The following is an 18678-nucleotide window of genomic DNA, read 5'->3' on the forward strand; positions in this document are numbered from 1 at the left end:
GCTTATACAGTTTCTTGTTAATCGAGCCCTTAAGCAGGTATTGATAGTGAATATAAAAAACAAAGAAGGGGGAGATGTGGGGACTGAAGAGGAACAGTTTGGGAATGAGCTCTGATGCCTTGGTGCTTGACAAACCTTGGGACGATGAGCTGGGGCCTTGAAGGCCAGAGGATGTGGGGGTTGTGAGAAGCTCTGCAACACTGTGATTGGACTATTTACCTGGAGAGTTTCACAGTGGCCAGTGAGATTAAACATTCTATGTATGTGCCGTCTGGGAAAGTAACGAACAAGGGGAAAAAAAGGGTTTGGTGGTAATAAACAAGGATTTGAGACTCTGCATCAACTTGAGACCGTGTAGTGAAATGCCAAAAATGGCCAGCAGCAGCTTTCTGCTCTGACTCCTCCACCGGAGAAGCAGAAGCTGTGTGTTTGCGTTTTGAGAGCCTTGCTTCTACCGTTTTAGGCATGAAAGGTGGTGTGCATAGACATGCTGGGGATAGTGCTGCAGAGCTCTTTGGTTGTTGCTGAGGACCAGCAGCAGCTATCTGCTCTGTCTCCTCACCTGAATACACATTAGCTGGATTTTCACAGTCTGTGAGCACTGAAGCTGGATATAGCAACAGAACATCAAAGAGGCACTGTAGGAAGATGGGTTTAACATTAAAAAGGTAGTGCACATCCCCATGTTACTGACACTGGAGCACAGCTCACTCTGCTCAGCTTATTCACAGCACTACCTTTCTGCCCTGCCACCTCCACTGTGGGAGCAGGGGATGGAGCCTTCAGCTGAATGCCCATAAGCAGCTTTCTGCTCTAGCTCCAGGGCTGTATATGCATTAGCTGGTTGTTCTCAGTCTGTGAACACTGCGCCTGGATCTAGAGAGGGAACATCAAAGAGGCACTGCAGGAAGATGGGCTTAACATTTCAAAGGTAGTCCACATTGCCATGTTGCTGACACTGAAGCACAGCTCACTCTGAGCAGGTGATTATCAGAACCAGCTTTCTGCCCTGCCACCTCCACTGTGGGAGCAGGAGAAGGAGAATTCAGCTGAATGCCTGTCATGGTTTAAACCCAACCACAAAAGCTCTGTCGTGGTTTAAACCCAACCACAAACCTCGTTTACTCACTCCCCTCCTTCTTGCCCTCCCGCTGCTCCTGGAGGGACGGAGAGGAGAATCGAAAAGAATGCAACTCCCACGGGTTGAGATAAGAACAGTTTAGTAACTAAGGTATAACACAAATCACTACTGCTGCCACCGATAATAATAATGCTAAAGGAAATAACAAGAGGAAAGAATACAACACCTCAGCACCAGCTAACTGATAACTCGCCCCACTCCCCCCAGCCGAGCACCGACCGATACCTCGTCCAACCCTGCAGTCCCTTCCCTTCCGGGGTAACTCCCCGTTACATCCTGGGCATGACGTGCTGTGGTATGGAATACCTCTTTGGCTAGCTTGGGTCAGGTGTCCTGTCTCTGCTTCCTCCCAGCCTCCCCTCCTCTCTGGCAGAGCAGGAGGCTCAGAAAGTCCTTGGCCAGACCAAACATTCGAGCAGCAACTGAAAACACCGGCGTTATCAGCACTGTTCCCAGGCCAAAAGATCAAAACACAGCACTGTACTAGCTCCTAAGAAGGATAAAAATGACTGCTGCTGCTGAACCCAGGACAAGCTCGTTCACTCATTCCCCCCCCCTTTTCTTTTTCTCCCTCTTTATCTCCTTCCCCCCCCCCGCCCCGCCCCTCCCCGCTCCCGGAGGGATGGGGAGGAGAATCGAGAGAATGTAACTCCCAGGGGCTGAGATAAGAACAGCCCAGAAACTAAGGTATAACACAAATCACTACTGCTGCCACCAATGATAATAATGATAAGAGAAAATAACAAGAGAAGAGAATACGATACCACTCGCCGAAACGAGCCTGACTGAGAAGAAGTGAGTGCCCTTCTGTGAGAAACTATAGACTAGTGTATTGTTTATTAAGATATATGTTAAGCCAAATGTAAAGGAACTGACAGAGATAAAACACAGCTGGCCAAGATAAGATAGCCGCAAGATGTCCCAGGAACTGGCAGAGATAAGACTAACAACTCCCTGCAAAGACATATGGGTGAAGGATCAAAGGAGGAAGACTTCTCACCTTGGTCTCATCGATCACCAGGAGGCAGGAAACTACCCCCTAACAACAACTGAAGCATGCGCAGAGTACTTCCACTATTTCATGAACAAAGAAGTAAAGATGTATAAAAAGGGGCTGTTTGAAATACTTAACACGGCAGTTGGCGGAGCGCAGACTCCCCTGTCGTCCAGCGCTGTCTTTGCTCATATTCTACTTGCTATAATTAATAAAATTTTAATTGGATTATGATCCGTTGTGGTCTCAATTTATAACAATTTCTGGTGCCGTGACTCGGATAAGGAACGGTGGGCTTTGGTCCTCCGGGGAGGCGCCCCGCGACATTTCGCGGCCCCGCGACCAACAGCTTACCTCATCCTTACCGACGAACCTAAATGCTAGAATATGAGCAAAGAAGGAACCGGTAAAATCCCATAAAAATTCTGTGCACGGGAGTCCGGACGAAGACGTAGGACGCGTGAGTATATTGCGAAATTTTCCGCAGAGCGAAATAGTTCGCGGCGGAGGACTGCAGAGTGATTGTTCACGGCAGAGTAGTTCGCAGGTTTGCCGTTCGGGCGGGATTGGGTTTCCTGGAATATAACGAATGAGAGGTTCGATATACTGAACCAAGCGAGTGTGGACCCTTAAGTACTGCGGTTCCCATCTCCCGCGAGGGACTGGGCCAGGAACAAGGGGGAGCGAGTGAGTGCGTGTTCGGAGATATTCCAGAAGATGGGGGCGAAGGGCAGCAAGCCTTCGACTCCCATGGGATGGGTACCCATTGTACCTAAGAATACCCCTCTGGCATATATCTTAGACAATTGGAGATGTCTCCCTGGAACCTTAGGGAAAGGTAAGCAAAAAATGATAGAATATTGTACTAAGATATGGGGAGGGAAGAAGATTTTTAAAAATGTTTTTTTTTTTGGCCAGTCTATGGGTCAGAAGAAGATTGGGTTATTAAACCTCTGGGTTAATAATAAAAAACCCCTTAACCCTGAGGAGAGTCAATATGCGGAAGTGTGGCTAAAAAGACCGGGAGCTAGACTTTACCCGCTGAATGAGATAAAAAAAAAAAAAACTAAACAAAAGAAAAAGAAGGTATAATATGAAGCGGGGACAGATACTAAATATGTATAGGCGTAAGGGAATAAATGTAAAGGAAAAACGACCCTGGGTGTGCATACTTTGGAGGAACGATCCCCATGCACCTCAGCGCTGAATAAAGCATACCTACTTTACAACTTTAACGAGTTGTGGAGTCAATCCGCGTATCAATTTGGCGAGCCAGCCAGGAGGCCTCTGTTCGGCTGCAGGATCGGGTGAGGAGCGGATATCCTAAGCCCCCCCCCCAGGCCGCTTGCCTGGAGGAGCTCCGCTTCTCATCCGCTCACTGCGGGGACAGACAGCGACCTGCGCCGGCTGCGGAGAGGCGGTATGCTTGGAATTTAGGTACTTTGGGGGGCCTGTAGGGCGTACGCGTGGCCCGGGGCTGCTGGTAAGGCGTGCAAAGACGTCTGGCGCACAGCGGAGTTCCCCTTGGCAGGTAGGGCTTGCAAGCTGGGGGCTCGTCGACCGATAGCGTGGCTGCAAGCGATCCTGGAGGCGGATCGGGCGAGCCCGGGTTTTCGCTGCATCCCAAGTTTTGGGAGCCAAGGCGGACCTGCTAATGACCGTGTAGGAAGCAGGAGAAGGGTAAGCGGAACCATAGTGGGAGTGTGTGGGATCCCATGTGTTTCTGTGTGGCTGAGACGTAGCGAAGCTACGAAGCGAGTGTGGAGTCCTAATCCGCGGTTCCGTGTCTCCGCGAGGGGAGCGGCCGGAGACGGACGAAGCGTTTATGTTTTTCTGTCCTGTGTCTTGTCTGTGTATAACCATCAAGCAACTTAGAAAGCGGGGGAAGGTCCGGCTACCCCTCCCGCAGTGGATAACTTTACGAAATACAAGGGCAAGGGAATTTCCTATATGCCCTGTGAGAGTATGTGCCTTGTAGGAGTGTAACTGTACGGGACGGGTGGCATTTCACGTGGATATTGCCACTCAGGACACCGGTGGGGCAGATACTGCTCGGGGTGTCTTACAAAACACTGCCAGGTAGAAAATTATAATTATCTAATCGGTGACCAGAAATAAAAGATTACTTTGTGGAGAAAAGCCACAAAATCCTGGCGGACTTCCGGGAAGTTAGAATGGAAAACTGAGAAAAGGTTTATAAAAGGTATCAAAGAAAATTTGAGAAGATGTGGTTACAAAGGAAAAAAAAAATAAAATGGGAATACAACAATTAATGTCTCTCTTTTTGGGACAATCAACGGGGGATATTAGGAAAACCTTCGTAACCTGACATATGAGTGCATAATAAGTTTTGAACAGTGGAACCTGCTGTGGATGCTAGGGCAGTGTAAATTTTGCTGGAACTGAAACTATGTTCTAATGACAGGGGAGTTGATCTGCAGAACCCAGAGATACTATCTTACTGAATCCCCTGAGAATATCATAAAACTTGTGTGTAGGTGCTCTCATATTTTAAGTGCATTTGCAGAGCACTGGGAAAGAGAAGCTATAGAGATTTGTAAGAGATTGTTTGAAATGGGAGCCGGTCAAAACAAGGGAATTCTGAAGAAAAGCCCATCGGGTTACATTTTGGCACATTGGAAAGAACTGGGAGGTTCTTCTGGGGGCTCGGTAAACAAGAAAACATTGGTAAAATATTGTAATCAATGGTGGCCTTTATAAACTTTGGAAAATCAGGAAAAATGGCCTAAAAATGGAACTCTGAATTCTAATGCATTTTTTTTACAATTTATGTTGGTTTTGAGGTGGCCAAGAAAATGCAATGAAGTAATGTATGCAGATATGTTTCACTTTAAGAAAGCATCTGGAGTGGCAGACAGAATGTGAAATTAATATAACTCTGCCAGATCCCTAATTTTGGTTTTGGAAAAGGACAGGGAAAAACAGAAAGCTAAGCTGGAGAGATGTTGTTCAGCCTGTGATATTGGGACAGTCATCAAGAAAATTATATATCACAGGTACCTCCGAGAGGAGCACCCTCTGCCTCTGTCCTATCAGGTATTGATAAGGAGGAGGAAATTGCTGTCACTGGCAACAAGCAGCACATTCACATTCAGGGTTAAGAAGGGGTTAAACCAGAAGTGCTGTTGCAGAGGCAGGCATCTGTAACCCCTGCAGAGCAGGGTGAGCACCTGTGAAAAATAATAAATAAATAAATAAAAAAGGGAAAACCAAAGGGGAAAGGAGGGAAGCTCCCGCAGTTCCTGTGTTTGAGCATGGAATGGGTGCTGGGGCAGGCAGACAGACATGTTGACAGACGGGATTGAACGGTTGATGAATAAATGTGGATGGGAGTGAAGGAGGAAGCATGGAGAGTGTATAGGAATTGGAAATAGGTAGAAAAGAAAAAGCTGGGTCGTGCTACAGCCACGGCTGCGCTGGTTGCTTTAAAACTGGTGGAGGACGAATGTCGGACAGAAGTGGGGGAGTAACCTCCTCTTCTGTGGAACCGGATCGGTGTGAGTGCTATGAGGAGTTTGGACGCTGGGAGTGAGACTACCCTAGTGGGAGTGCCATGGGGTGGCTCGGGTGACTGAATTGGAACTAGGCTGACGGGACCAGGGGAATCTTCCCTAGCAGATCCACTGGTTATAATGGAATTTCTGGTTGATACAGGTGCAATGTATTCAGTTTTAAACAAAGCTTTAATACCTTTGGGGATGATTATATGATGATAAAAGGGGCGACTGGCCAAGGTGAAAAGGCTTATTTTTGTAAACTACTAAAATATCAATTGGGAAAACAATGGGGCATCCATAAGTTTTTGTATATGCCTAACTCCGCAAAAGCTCTTTTGGGGAGAGATTTGTTAGAACACTTGGGAGCAACCATTACTTTCAAAGGAGGCGAGATCACTTTAAAAGTAAAGGACCAACAGTATATAGAGATGTTAAAAGCTTAATTTTGATCACTAATCATGTCGAGGGAGAAGTCAGATTGAAAATATACTGGATCAGGTATTCCCAGGGATATGGGCTGCAAACATACTTGGAAGAGCTCTTAAAAGAATACCAGGTACAAACGGGGAACGTGCTGTTACAGTATGTAGATGATCTGCTCATAGCAGGGAATAATAAGGAGGATGTAAGAAAAGAAAGCATTCGATTTCTAAACTTTCTTGCACAAAAGGGCCTACGGGTATCACAAGAAAAGTTACAATTTGTGGAGGAAAAAGTGAAATATTTGGGACATTATTTGTTTAACGGCCAGAAAATATTGGAGCCAGTCGCATTAAAGGCCCAGTGACGAGACCCCACTGGAAAGTAATCAGTACTCCAGGTGACACCAAGAAAATCCTGAAAAGATAACGTAATGATAGAGACTTTATTTAATTATTTTGCCGCATTATCTTTTGGTATAAAGTGTGTATTGCTGTTTATATTTGCTATAATTATTTCTCCTCTTTTCTATTATATATGGAAGCATACAAAGTGTGTTGAAGGAAATTGTTAAACTTATGCAACCACACAATAGTGAATATAGAAGATATGCTGATGTAAATAATGTATGTACTCTAGATATACGAATTAGGTGTAATAATTTGAATTGCAATTGTTATCCATTTGCTTGTTTTAGGTGTAAGGTATGTCAGGATAGATGGTGGACACACTGTGAATGTGGATGCCCTCCAATAGGAGTTTGTACACAGTGTTGGAAAATCCAAAGAACTCTCACTGAGTGGAAATTAAAACAATTAGAGTCTAAAACAAGAAATTATTTGGGAATCCCATGAGTGGTGGGAGATTTTTGCCAAAGGAATAAACCCTCAATATTATTGTTACCACTCCAATGAACCAGTCCCCTTTATAGCCAAAATTTTGATTATAAAGTGTAGAAGGGAAGTACTAACTGTGTCTTGCTTTGCCCCATTAGTTAAGGCTGCAAAGTGGGAAGCCTATGTAAACAGGCAGAAAGCCCGAAACAGCTGTTCTCCTGAAGAATTCCCTTGCTGCCGAGAAGATGGTACACCCCGTGGCTCGAAGCAACCGAGTCGACGGGCGAGGCAGAGGAGGAATAAACTGTGGAGAAAAGAACCAGAACAATGGAATGCAAAAACAGCAATGGCCGAACTTCCCCAGGACTGGTAAAAATATACTTAAATTGGCAAAATTGACAGACACCCTTTTTCCTGGTATACCGTTAGTTTTGTTATTGATAATAACCCAAGCAAATGGAAACCCGCATGAACCATTAAAGTGGGAATTAATATCGTGGGAAACATCCAAAGTGATAACCACTTTCACTGGGACGGGACACCCTGAATTCCCTGTACAACCTTAATGTAGAACTCCGGAAAAGGTTAGATCAACGTAAGAAAGATCGTGAGGCGGGCAGGTCATGGTATGAAAACTGGTTTAATATTTCACCTTGGCTAACCACTTTGTTGTCTGCTTTAGCAGGGCCGCTTATTATATTGATTTTGGGACTTATATTTGGGCCTTGTATATTACGCTATATTTTACACTTTATTAGAGAACGGTTTGACATAGCTAAACTGCTTATTTTAACTACGGGATCTGGGGTAAAATATAAGAGTGTATCTATTGATGAGGATGAAGATTGTTGTGAATGTGTCATGCCATGTAAAAAATATACCTGTGATTGTAAGGAATTACCTTGTGAGTGTTATGATAAATGTTGGGAGTGTGGAAAAAGGTTGGCTTACAATTCTGAAAATGAAAGCAGCATCTAATAAACAATAATAGGATAAAAGAAAAAGGGGGGATTGTAAGAAACTATGAATTAGGATATTGTTTATTAAGATTTATGTTAAGCCCAATGTAAAGGTTAGGCAATAACCGCAATCGCTTACATAGACTAACAGTCGCCAACCGCAATCGCTTATCGCTTATGCAAACATAGCAGATGTTGCCTAAAGATAGCTGTAAGATGTTCCAGGAAATGGCAGAGATAAGACGAACAAAGGACATAGGAGTAGAGGGGTCAACAATGGGACAAAAGAGGAAGACTTCTCACTTCGGCAGAAAACGACCCCCTAACAACAGCTGAAGCATGCGCAGAGTACCTCCACTACTTCATGAACACGGAAGTAAAGATGTATAAAAAGGGACTGTTTGAACTGCTCAGGACGGCAGTTGGCGGAGCGCAGACTCCCCTGTCGTCCAGCGCTGTCTTTGCTCATATTCTACTTGCTATAATTAATAAAATTTTAATTGGATTATGATCTGTTGTGGTCTCAATTTATAACAGGGGGGATTGTGAGAAACTGTAGACTAGTGTATTGTTTATTAAGATATATGTTAAGCCAAATGTAAAGGAACTGACAGAGATAAAACACAGCTGGCCAAGATAAGATAGCCGCAAGATGTCCCAGGAACTGGCAGAGATAAGACTAACAACTCCCTGCAAAGACATATGGGTGAAGGATCAAAGGAGGAAGACTTCTCACCTTGGTCTCATCGATCACCAGGAGGCAGGAAACTACCCCCTAACAACAACTGAAGCATGCGCAGAGTACTTCCACTATTTCATGAACAAAGAAGTAAAGATGTATAAAAAGGGGCTGTTTGAAATACTTAACACGGCAGTTGGCGGAGCGCAGACTCCCCTGTCGTCCAGCGCTGTCTTTGCTCATATTCTACTTGCTATAACTAATAAAATTTTAATTGGATTATGATCCGTTGTGGTCTCAATTTATAACACCTTCCGAGTAACTACCAGTTACCTCCCCGGGCATGACGTGCTGTGGTATGGAATAGCTCTTTGGCTAGCTTGGGTCAGGTGTCCTGTCTCTGCTTCCTCCCGGCCTCCCCTCGTCCCCGGCAGAGCATGAGACTCACAACGTCCGTAGCCAGAGTAAACATTACTTAGCAACAACTAAAAACATCAGTGTTATCAGCTCTGTTCCCAGGCTGAAAGTCAAAACACAGCGCTGCACCACCGACTAAGAAGGAGAAAAACTGACTTCTACTGCTAAACCCAGGACAGTATTCACCCCTTATTCCATACCATTCACATCATGCTCAGATCCCACATTTTCAATATACCATCTCTCTTACACACACATATATATATATACATCCACACACACACACACAGACAAAGAAACCATTTCTTAGTGCATGGACCAATCCCTATAATGCTGTCGAGTCCATTCGGTCCATGATGTCAGGTTATTCCGGAAATGAGTCCCATTGTCTGACTCGATTCTCTCTGGGGTGCCGTGTCGCCACAAAATCTGTTTCTCAAGGCCCAGAATAGTGTTCCAGGAGGTGGCGTGGGGCACAGCGTATGTTTCAAGCCATCCGGTGATTGCTTCCACCATAGTAAGCACATGGCGCTTGCCTTGGCGGGTTGGTGGGAGTGCGATATAGTCAATCTGCCAGACCTCCCCATATTTGTACTTCAGCCATCGTCCTCCATACCAAAGAGGCTTTAACCGTTTGGCTTGTTTAATTGCAGCACGTGTTTCACACTCATGAAAAACTTGGGCAATAGTGTCCATTGTTAAGTGCACCCCTCAGTCACGGGCCCATCTATAGGTTGCATCTCTGCCCTGATGGCCTGAAGTGTCATGGGCCCACCGGGCCAAAAATAATTCACCTTTATGTTGCCAATCTAAGTCCATCTGAGCCACTTCAATCTTAGCAGCTTTATCCACTTGCTGGTTGTTCTGGTGTTCCTCAGTGGCCCGACTGTTGGGTACATGGGCATCTACGTGGCGTACCTTCACCACCAGGTTCTGCACCCGGGCAGCAATATCTTGCCACGGTGCAGCAGCCCAGATGGGTTTACCTCTGCGTTGCCAGTTGCTTCGCTTCCATTGCTGCAACCACCCCCACAGGGCATTTGCCACCATCCATGAGTCAGTGTAGAGATAAAGTACTGGCCACTTTTCTCGTTCAGCAATGTCCAGGGCCAGCTGGATGGCTTTCACCTCGGCAAACTGACTCGATTCGCCCTCTCCTTCAGCAGTTTCTGCAACTTGTCGTTGAGGACTCCATACGGCTGCCTTCCATCTCTGATGCTTTCCCACAATACCCATCAGTAAACAAGGCATGCTGTTTTTCACTTTCTATTATATGGTGGGGCCTCTTCAGCACACATCACCTCCTCCTCTGGTGACATTCCCAAATCTTTGCCCTCTGGCCAGTTCATGATGACTTCTAGAATGCCTGGACGACTGGGATTTCCTATTCGATCTCGTTGTGTAATTAGTGCAGCCCATTTACTCCATGTAGCATCAGTTGCATGATGTGTAGAGGAGACCCTGCCTTTGAACTTGCAGCCCAGTACGGGCAACCGGGGTGCCAGGAGGAGCTGTGCTTCAGTGCCAATCACTTCCAAAGCAGCTCAAAACCCTTCAGAGGCTGCCAGTATCTCTTTCTCAGTTGGGGTATAGCTGGCCTCAGATCCTTTGTACCCCCGGCTCCAAAAACCAAGGGGTCAACCTCGAGTCTCCCCTGGGGCTTTCTGCCAAAGGCTCCAGGTAGGATCATTTTCCCCAGCTGCGGTGTACAGTACATTTTTGACATCTGGCCCGGTACGGACTGGTCCGAGGGCTACTGCATGAGCTATCTCGCATTTAATTTGCTTAAAGGCTTGTTGTTGCTCAGGACCCCATTTAAAATCATTCTTCTTCTGGGTCACATGATAGAGAGGGCTTACAATCGATCTGTAATTTGGGATGTGCTTTCTCCAGAACCCCACAGCACCCAAGAAAGCTTGTGTTTCTTTCTTATCAGTTGGTGGAGACATTGCTGTTATCTTGTTGATCACATCTGTGGGGATCTGGCGACGTCCGTCTTGCCACTTTATTCCCAAAAATTGAATACCTTGTGCAGGTCCCTTGACCTTACTACGTTTTATGGCAAAACCGGCTTTCAGCAGGATTTGGATTATTTTCCTCCCTTTCTCAAAGACTTCTGCTGCTGTATCGCCCCACACAATAATGTCATCATTGTGTTGCAGGTGTTCTGGAGCTTGCCCCTGTTCCAGTGCAGTCTGGATCAGTCCATGGCAGATGGTCGGGCTGTGTTTCCACCCCTGGGGCAGTCGTTTCCAAGTGAACTTGGCACCCCTCCAAGTAAAAGCAAACTCTGGCCTGCACTCTGCTGCCAAATGAATTGAGAAAAATGCTTTGGCAATATCAATCGTGGCATATCACTTGGCTGCCTTTGACTCTAATTCATACTGAAGTTCTAGCATGTCCGGTACGGCAGCACTCAGTGGTGGTGTGACTTCATTCAGGCCACAATAGTCTACTGTTAGTCTCCATTCTCCGTTACACTTTCGCACTGGCCATATGGGGCTATTAAAGGGTGAGCAGGTCCTGCTGATCACTCCCTGACTCTCCAGTCTATGAATCAGCTGATGGATAGGAATCAGGGAGTCTCGGTTGGTGTGATATTGCCGCCAGTGCACTGTTGTGGTTGCGATTGGCACTTCTTCTTGGGGGGAAAAAAGAAGAAAAAAAAGGAGGCATTCTTTCTGAAACCTTTAAAGTACAAATTGGGAAAACAAATAGAAATGCATAAATTTTTATACATGCCAAATTCTCTAAAATCTTTATTAGGGCGAGAAGCAACATTTAATGAAGGCAAAATGGAATTCGGAGTTAAAAATAATCAATTAATTGCAGTTTTGAGTTTATCTTCAATTCAACAGTAAAGCTAACAGGAGGACATCCCTGAAATAGAAGAAATCTGTAATCAGGTATATCTGGGAGTAAGGGCATATGAAGTTCCAGGTAAGGCAAAAAATGCTTTGCCTGTTAAAGTAGAATTAAAAAGGGGGGGGGCCTGTCCAATGAGAATAAAACAATATCCCTTCAAATTCGAAGATCAAAGGGAATCAAAGAAATCATTGTTAAATTTTAAAGTATAGATTATTTATTGAATGTGAATTGGCATATAATACTCCTATCTGGACAGTAAAGAAATAAAGTTGCAGATTGGTTCAAGATCTCAGAGCAATCAACAAATTTGCAGAAGATATTCATCCAGTAGTAGCTAATCTGTATACCTTATTGACTAACTTTAATAATAATCAGAAATGGTTTGCTGTCTTGGATTTAAAGGAACTCTTTCTTTTGCTTACCATTGGCCAAAGAAAAACAGAATTTATCTGATTTTGAATGAGAAAATCCTGACACAGGAAGGAAAACCCAATTAACTTAGACAGTATAACCTCAAGGGTTTAAAAACAGTCCAACAATTTTTGGATATCAGTTAGCACTGGAACTAGAATCATGGGAACCACCCACTCAGACGGGGACTCTGTTACAATATGTGGATGACTTATTAATTGCCACAGAAACAAAGGAAGAATGTGTCCAGTGAATGGTGGGATTATTGAATTTTCTGGAACTGAACGGTTATAGGGTATCCAAACAAAAGGCCCAACTAATTCAAACCTGAGTTTCCTACCTAGGATATGAAATAACAGGAGGACAGAGAAAACTTGGAACCACTAGAAAAGAAACTATTTTGTCCAACTCCACGACCGTCGACCATCAAGTAGTTCCGGACGTTCCTGGGAATGACTGGATGATGTAGACTTTGGATGCATGATTATGGTGTTCTGGTAAGACCACTATATGAACTGTTGAAAGGAAATACTCCCTCTTTGGAATGGACTGATTCAGCAGAGAGGGGCTTTTAGAAATTTGAAAACAGAGCTAATGAGAGCTTCAGCTCTGTGACTTCTGGATGTGACCAAATCCTTTTGGCTATATTCCTATGAAGAACAGGGAATAGCTTTGGGGGTTCTTGCTCAGAAACTAGGACCCTATAGGAGGGCAGTGGTGTATTTTTCAAAACAGCTGGATGAAGCGAGAAAAGGATGGCCCAGATGCTTAAGGACTGTGGTGGCAGTTGTCATGAATATTGAAGAGGCTCGTAAATTTACCTTGGGACAAAAGATTATTGTACTAGTGTCCCATGTTGTATCAGCAGTCCTGGAACAGGAAGAAGCTCACTGGTTATTTCCTTCACATTTTTTAAAATACCAGGCCACCCTTGTGGAACACGATGACATAGAAATTGTGGTCACTAACGTTGTGGATCCAGCGTCCTTATTGCAGGAACAGCCAACAGAACTACTGACACACAGCTGCTTGGCCACTATAGAGAATGTATATTGGAGCCAACCAGACTTGAAAGAAAAACCTCTGGAACATGCTGAATGAGAGCCCTGGAATTGGCTAAATGCAAAAGGATAAATATTTGGACTTATTTTAAATGCGTATTTGGTGTAGTCCATGCACATGGTGCCATGTGGAAAGAACAAGGACTTTTGAACACACACGGGAAACAGATTAAACATGCTAAAGAAATTCTATGACTACTAGAAGCTGTTCAGCTACCTGAGGTAGTAGCTTTTACGTATTGTCGAGGGCATCAACAAGGTGACTCTCATCAGGAAACTGGAAATTATTTGGCCAATTTTGAAGCCAAATGAGAAGCTGAACAATCTAAAATCATGTCCTTAATCCCTGATGGCAAACTAACAATTGAGAAATCTTAACCTAGATATTCAAAGGAGGATAGAATGTTGATTGAAGATCTGGAAGGAGAGGAAAACAAAGAGGGTTGGGTTCAGATACCTGATGGGCGAATTGTAATTCACTATAATTAACTCTGGAAGCTAGTTCAGGAGGAACATCATAAAACTCATTGGGGCAGCAAGTCTTTGTATAAATACTTAGACAAAAAAATTGTAGGAAGGAATCTAAATACCATAGTTCAATTAGTGACAAAACAACGTGTCGTGGTTTAAACCGATCCACACAGCTCGTCCACTCACCCCTCCCCGACCCTCCCCGCTCCCAGAGGGATGGAGAGGAGAACCAAGAGAATGCAAATCTAACTGCACCGTTAGACTTTCGCACTGGCCATATGGGGCTATTAAAGGGTGAGCGGGTCCTGCTGATCACTCCTTGACTCTCCAGTCTACAAATCAGCTGATGGATAGGAATCAGGGAGTCTCGGTTGGTGCGATATTGCCGCCGGTGCACTGTTGTGGTTGCGATTGGCACTTTTTGGTCTTCAACTTTCAGCAACCCCACAACAGAAGGATCCTCTGAGAGACCAGGCAAGGTGGACAGCTGCTCAATTTCCTCAGTCTCCAAAGCAGCAATACCAAAAGCCCATCGGTACGCTTTTGGGTCTTTGAAGTACTCTCTCCTGAGGTAGTCTATGCCGAGGATGCATGGAGCCTCTGGACCAGTCACAATGGGGTGCTTTTGCCATTTCCTCCCAGTCAGGCTGATTTCAGCCTCCAGTACAGTCAACTCTTGGGATCCTCCTGTCACTCCAGAAATATAGATGGGTTCCACCCCTTGACAGCTTGATGGCATCAGGGTACACTGTGCACCAGTATCTACTAAAGCCTTATACTTCTGTGGGACTGATGTGCCAGGCCATTTGACCCACACAGTCCAGTAAATCCGATTATCCCCTACCTCCACCTGGCTGGAGGCAGGGCCCCTCTAATAGTCATCACAACTTTGAACACTTAAGTCGTATTGAAAGGGATTATTCTTCGTTATCACAGGAGCTGGAGTAAAGTCAGCTCTTTCACTCCATCTGGGGGCCTGCTCACCAGAGACTGAAGATGCAGCTCTCATGGGATGATGAGTCTTGGGCCTTGCTCCCTTCTTCAATTCGCCCACCCGTTCCTCCAAAGCTGAAGTAGGTTTTCCATCCCACTTTGTCATGTCTTCTCCGTGATCCCTCAGATAAAACCATAGGGTGGCCCGTGGCGTAAACTTGCTGTATCGTCTCTCTCGAAGAATAGGACGCCTTTTGTTAATAGCTGAGACGTGTGTTGGTACACGTGAGGAGCTGGATAAATCAGATAGATTGTCCCTCAATTGTTTGAGATCCTGGGACGGTTTTTCCACAGCTGAGATGATGGAAGGGGTGATGTTGTCTTCGAACTCTCGGAGTTTATGAATCATTTCATCCACTGTTAGTGGTACTATGTCGTTCCAGGTTACTGTTGCCAATGAATGGGCATATGATGGTGGTGCATTCCGTGTTAGTTTTCGCCACATGGGTCATGTACATTTGACTTCATCTGGGTCTATGGGTACATCCCCGTTATTTGGCTTGATGTGATAGATCATCTCTACGATGGCCGATTCCCTCAGAGACTGGATGCCTTTGTCTAAAGTAGTCCACTTGGCCGAACGACTCATAACATCGTCCTTGTATGGAAACCTTCCTTTCACAGCTGCCAAGAGCCGCCTCCAAAGACTGAGGGATTTTTTCTCTCTTGCAATTGCTTTGTCAATTCCCCCTTCTCTAGCAAGTGATCCCAGCTGCTTGGCTTCACTACCTTCTAGTTCGTGACCATCGGCCCCATTGTCTCAGCATCAGAGCAACCAGGTGATGATGTGCTCCCCTGTTTGACGGGTAAAATCTTTTCTCATATTCCGTAGCTCAGTTGAGGTCCGAGTTCGAGAAGTCACCTCTTCTTCTTCTTCCTCCTCACGTGATGATGACTCCTCCTCAGATACTGGACCAGGTGGTGAATACATTGTTTCTTCATCTTGCTTCACCCTTCTTGCCTCCTTTTTGATTTTTCTCTTGCGTACAGGGGCAACCGGCATTGGTACAAATTGGTCCTCTGGTTTAGCTGCAGTGATTATCACTGTGGTTTGAGTAGCAATTGTACTTGTCGCTGGGGGTGGTGTAGCTGCTGTGCTTGGAGCTGGGGTAGCCGTGCTGTCTGTTGCAGCCAAAGCTTGGGTAGCGACTGTACTTGTCGCTGGGGGTGGTGTAGCTGCTGTGCTTGGAGCTGGGGTAGCCGTGCTGTCTGTTGCAGCCAAAGTCTGGGTAGCGCCTGCACTTGTTGCTGGGGCTGGTGTAGCTGCTGTGCTTGGAGCTGGAGTAGCTGCACTGACTGATGTTTTGCCCTCAGATGCAGGGGCATTTTTTTCCTTTTGAAGGAGCTGGATAGTGTTGAACAAGGCCCTGTAAGCATAGGCCAAGCCCCAGCACGTTGCCATGATTTGTCCGTCTCTGGTACGGCCAGACTGACCACACACCTCATTTAAGTGTTTTACTAATTCTTCTGGATTTTGCACTTGTTCGGTGGTGAAATTCCAAAGTACTGGAGGAGCCCACTGACCTAGATACTTGCCCATACTATCCCACACACCCTGCCACTCATGGCTGTCCAGCCCCGGGGAAAATCTCTTGGTCCTTCTATATCGTCGTTTAACCCCAGACAAGGCCCAAACCTGACTCTGCTTAACTCTTGAAATCAGATGAAATTGTTGTGGACAAAACACACTCTGTATGCGTGCCAACATGGTAATCCCCATCACAATCAGCAAACAGGTCTCAACAATATTAAAAAGCCATTCAAGAACTTCAAAACTCTCAAATGATGCTGTAAATGGTCTGAGAGGGGGGCTAGGAGGGTAAAAGAATGTCTCCTTCACAGGTTGACCCCCCAAGAAGGAGAAAAACGATGTGAAATTGCTCAGCACCTTTATTATATACCTCCCAAAGGATAAAGGTGGTGACCATGCTTCGTGCCCCACATTGGGCTCCAAAAAGAACTATCGTGTTTTAAACCGATCCGCACAGCTCGTCCGCTCACACCCCCCCCCGACCCTCCCTGCTCCCGGAGGGATGGGGAGGAGAGCCAAGTGAATGCAACTCCCACGGGTTGAGATAAGAACAGCCCAGCAACCAAGGCATAACACAAATCACTACTGGTGCTACCAATGATAATATTGATGAGAGAAAATTACAAGAGAAGAGAATACGATACCACAGCCGGACGAGTTCGACACCCCCCCCCCCCCCCCCCCCCCCCCGAAGAGAGACCATGCCCTTCAGTGATTTAAAAAATTAAAAACATAACAAACTTTCCCTATACGTTCTTGTGGAGTTAACCCTTAACTCCCCCTTTTTTTTGTTTATGCAACATAGTTTTAAGGGTTCTATGTGTACGTTCAGTAATTGCTAGTCCTGTGGGAGAATGTGGAATACCTGTGTCATGTTGAATTCCCCACTGTTGAAGAAATGTTTGTGTTTTGTGTGTTATATAACCTGGGCCATTATCTGTTTTTGTGGTTAACTTGACTGGTTAATTTTACAACCACTTTATCAAGGGCGGTGCGTGCAGAGGGGGTGAGTGTTCAAGGAGACGTCAAACATAGATCCCCCTCCAATAATTTGAAGAGGGGATGGAGTTCTTCCATAGATATTCCCAAGAGAGGACAGATCCAATTTATGGTTCCTAAGAGTTTTTGTAAATCATTTAGAGTCTTTATTCCTGTCCTCAGGGTGATATTCTGAGGTTGAATATTTTGTTCTGATATTTTCCATCCTAACTATTTCCAGGGTGGAGCTTCTTGAATTTTTTCTTCTGCAATTTGGAATTCTGCTGTTGAGACTGCTTGGATCACTTGCCATTTCACTTTTTGGGCTGTTTGTTCCGATTCTGAAGCAATTGTCATCCATAAAACGATAGATTAAAACATTCTCAAAGCACTCTTGTATAGGGCTTAAAACTGCCGCTATAAATTGCTGACATAGTGTAGGACTTGATGTGGACTATTGTACAAGGGGGGGTTAGATAATTATACAAGGGAGTTGTGCAAGGGTTAAGTTACATGGCCTACTCAATAAGTACATCACTCAGCAAAGACCTTTTGTACCTTACCAAGAGAGTTAGGGTTAAGGAATGATTTATTAGGGGCAGCAGCTACTTGCTAAACAATCTATATTGTTTAGCTAACATTTCTTGTGCTTTCTGAAGCAGGATGAGGAAAAGCAAGGCTATTGATAAGAGGAAGAAATCGTGACTTGGTTCCTGCTCTCTGGACCCCTAAACCGGCTGAAATTAACCTTGCGGATTGGATGATGGCCAAACAAGCAGGGAGCATGCACGATGACTGAAGGTGAAAAGTTCAGGCCCGAGGAAGACTCGTTTACTTCATCTGAAGACCCTTGCCCACAACCACCAGGAGGCATTGCGCATGTGCGAAGGACCTTTGAGCTCATTATAATATGAAGCGGGGATAAGAAATGAATATGTATAGACGTATTATATAACCTAATACATATGTAGTACTTTAAAGGATAAATGTAGAGGAAAAGAACAGTAGGCTGTGCATACTTTGGAGGAGCCATCCCCACGCACCTCAGCGCTGAATAAAAGCATACCTACTTTACAACTTTAACGAGTTGTGGAGTCAATCCGTGTATCAGACTGTTTTTCATGCCTTGTGGCAACACTTTCCAATGATAATCTTTTATGCGGCTCTGCAGCATTCATCAAAGGCACAGAAAAGGCAAATCGTGGTGCATCTGGTAGAGCAAGAGGTATCATGAAAAAAGTCTTTTAAATCAATGACTATGAGAGTCCACGTTTGTGGTAATGATATGCAGATTGACTCCACAACTGGTTGAAGTTGTAAAGTAGGTATGCTTTTATTCAGCCCTGAGGTGCATGGGGATAGCTCCTCCAAAGTACGCACACCCAGGGTCGTTTTTCCTTT

At 45.1% G+C, this 18678-nt stretch overlaps 1 long non-coding RNA gene across 1 annotated transcript; it reads left to right on the forward strand.

Moving 5' to 3' along the window:
- Positions 1-2737: 2737 nt before the first annotated feature.
- LOC136004394 (uncharacterized) lies at positions 2738-8825 on the forward strand. Its single transcript, XR_010608437.1, has 3 exons — positions 2738-2973; positions 3667-3815; positions 7068-8825. It is a non-coding gene; the product is annotated as an uncharacterized LOC136004394 (long non-coding RNA).
- Positions 8826-18678: the final 9853 nt, after the last annotated feature.

This window comes from Lathamus discolor, chromosome W, assembly GCF_037157495.1.
Source record: "Lathamus discolor isolate bLatDis1 chromosome W, bLatDis1.hap1, whole genome shotgun sequence".
In the NCBI taxonomy this organism is placed as follows: domain Eukaryota; kingdom Metazoa; phylum Chordata; class Aves; order Psittaciformes; family Psittacidae; genus Lathamus; species Lathamus discolor.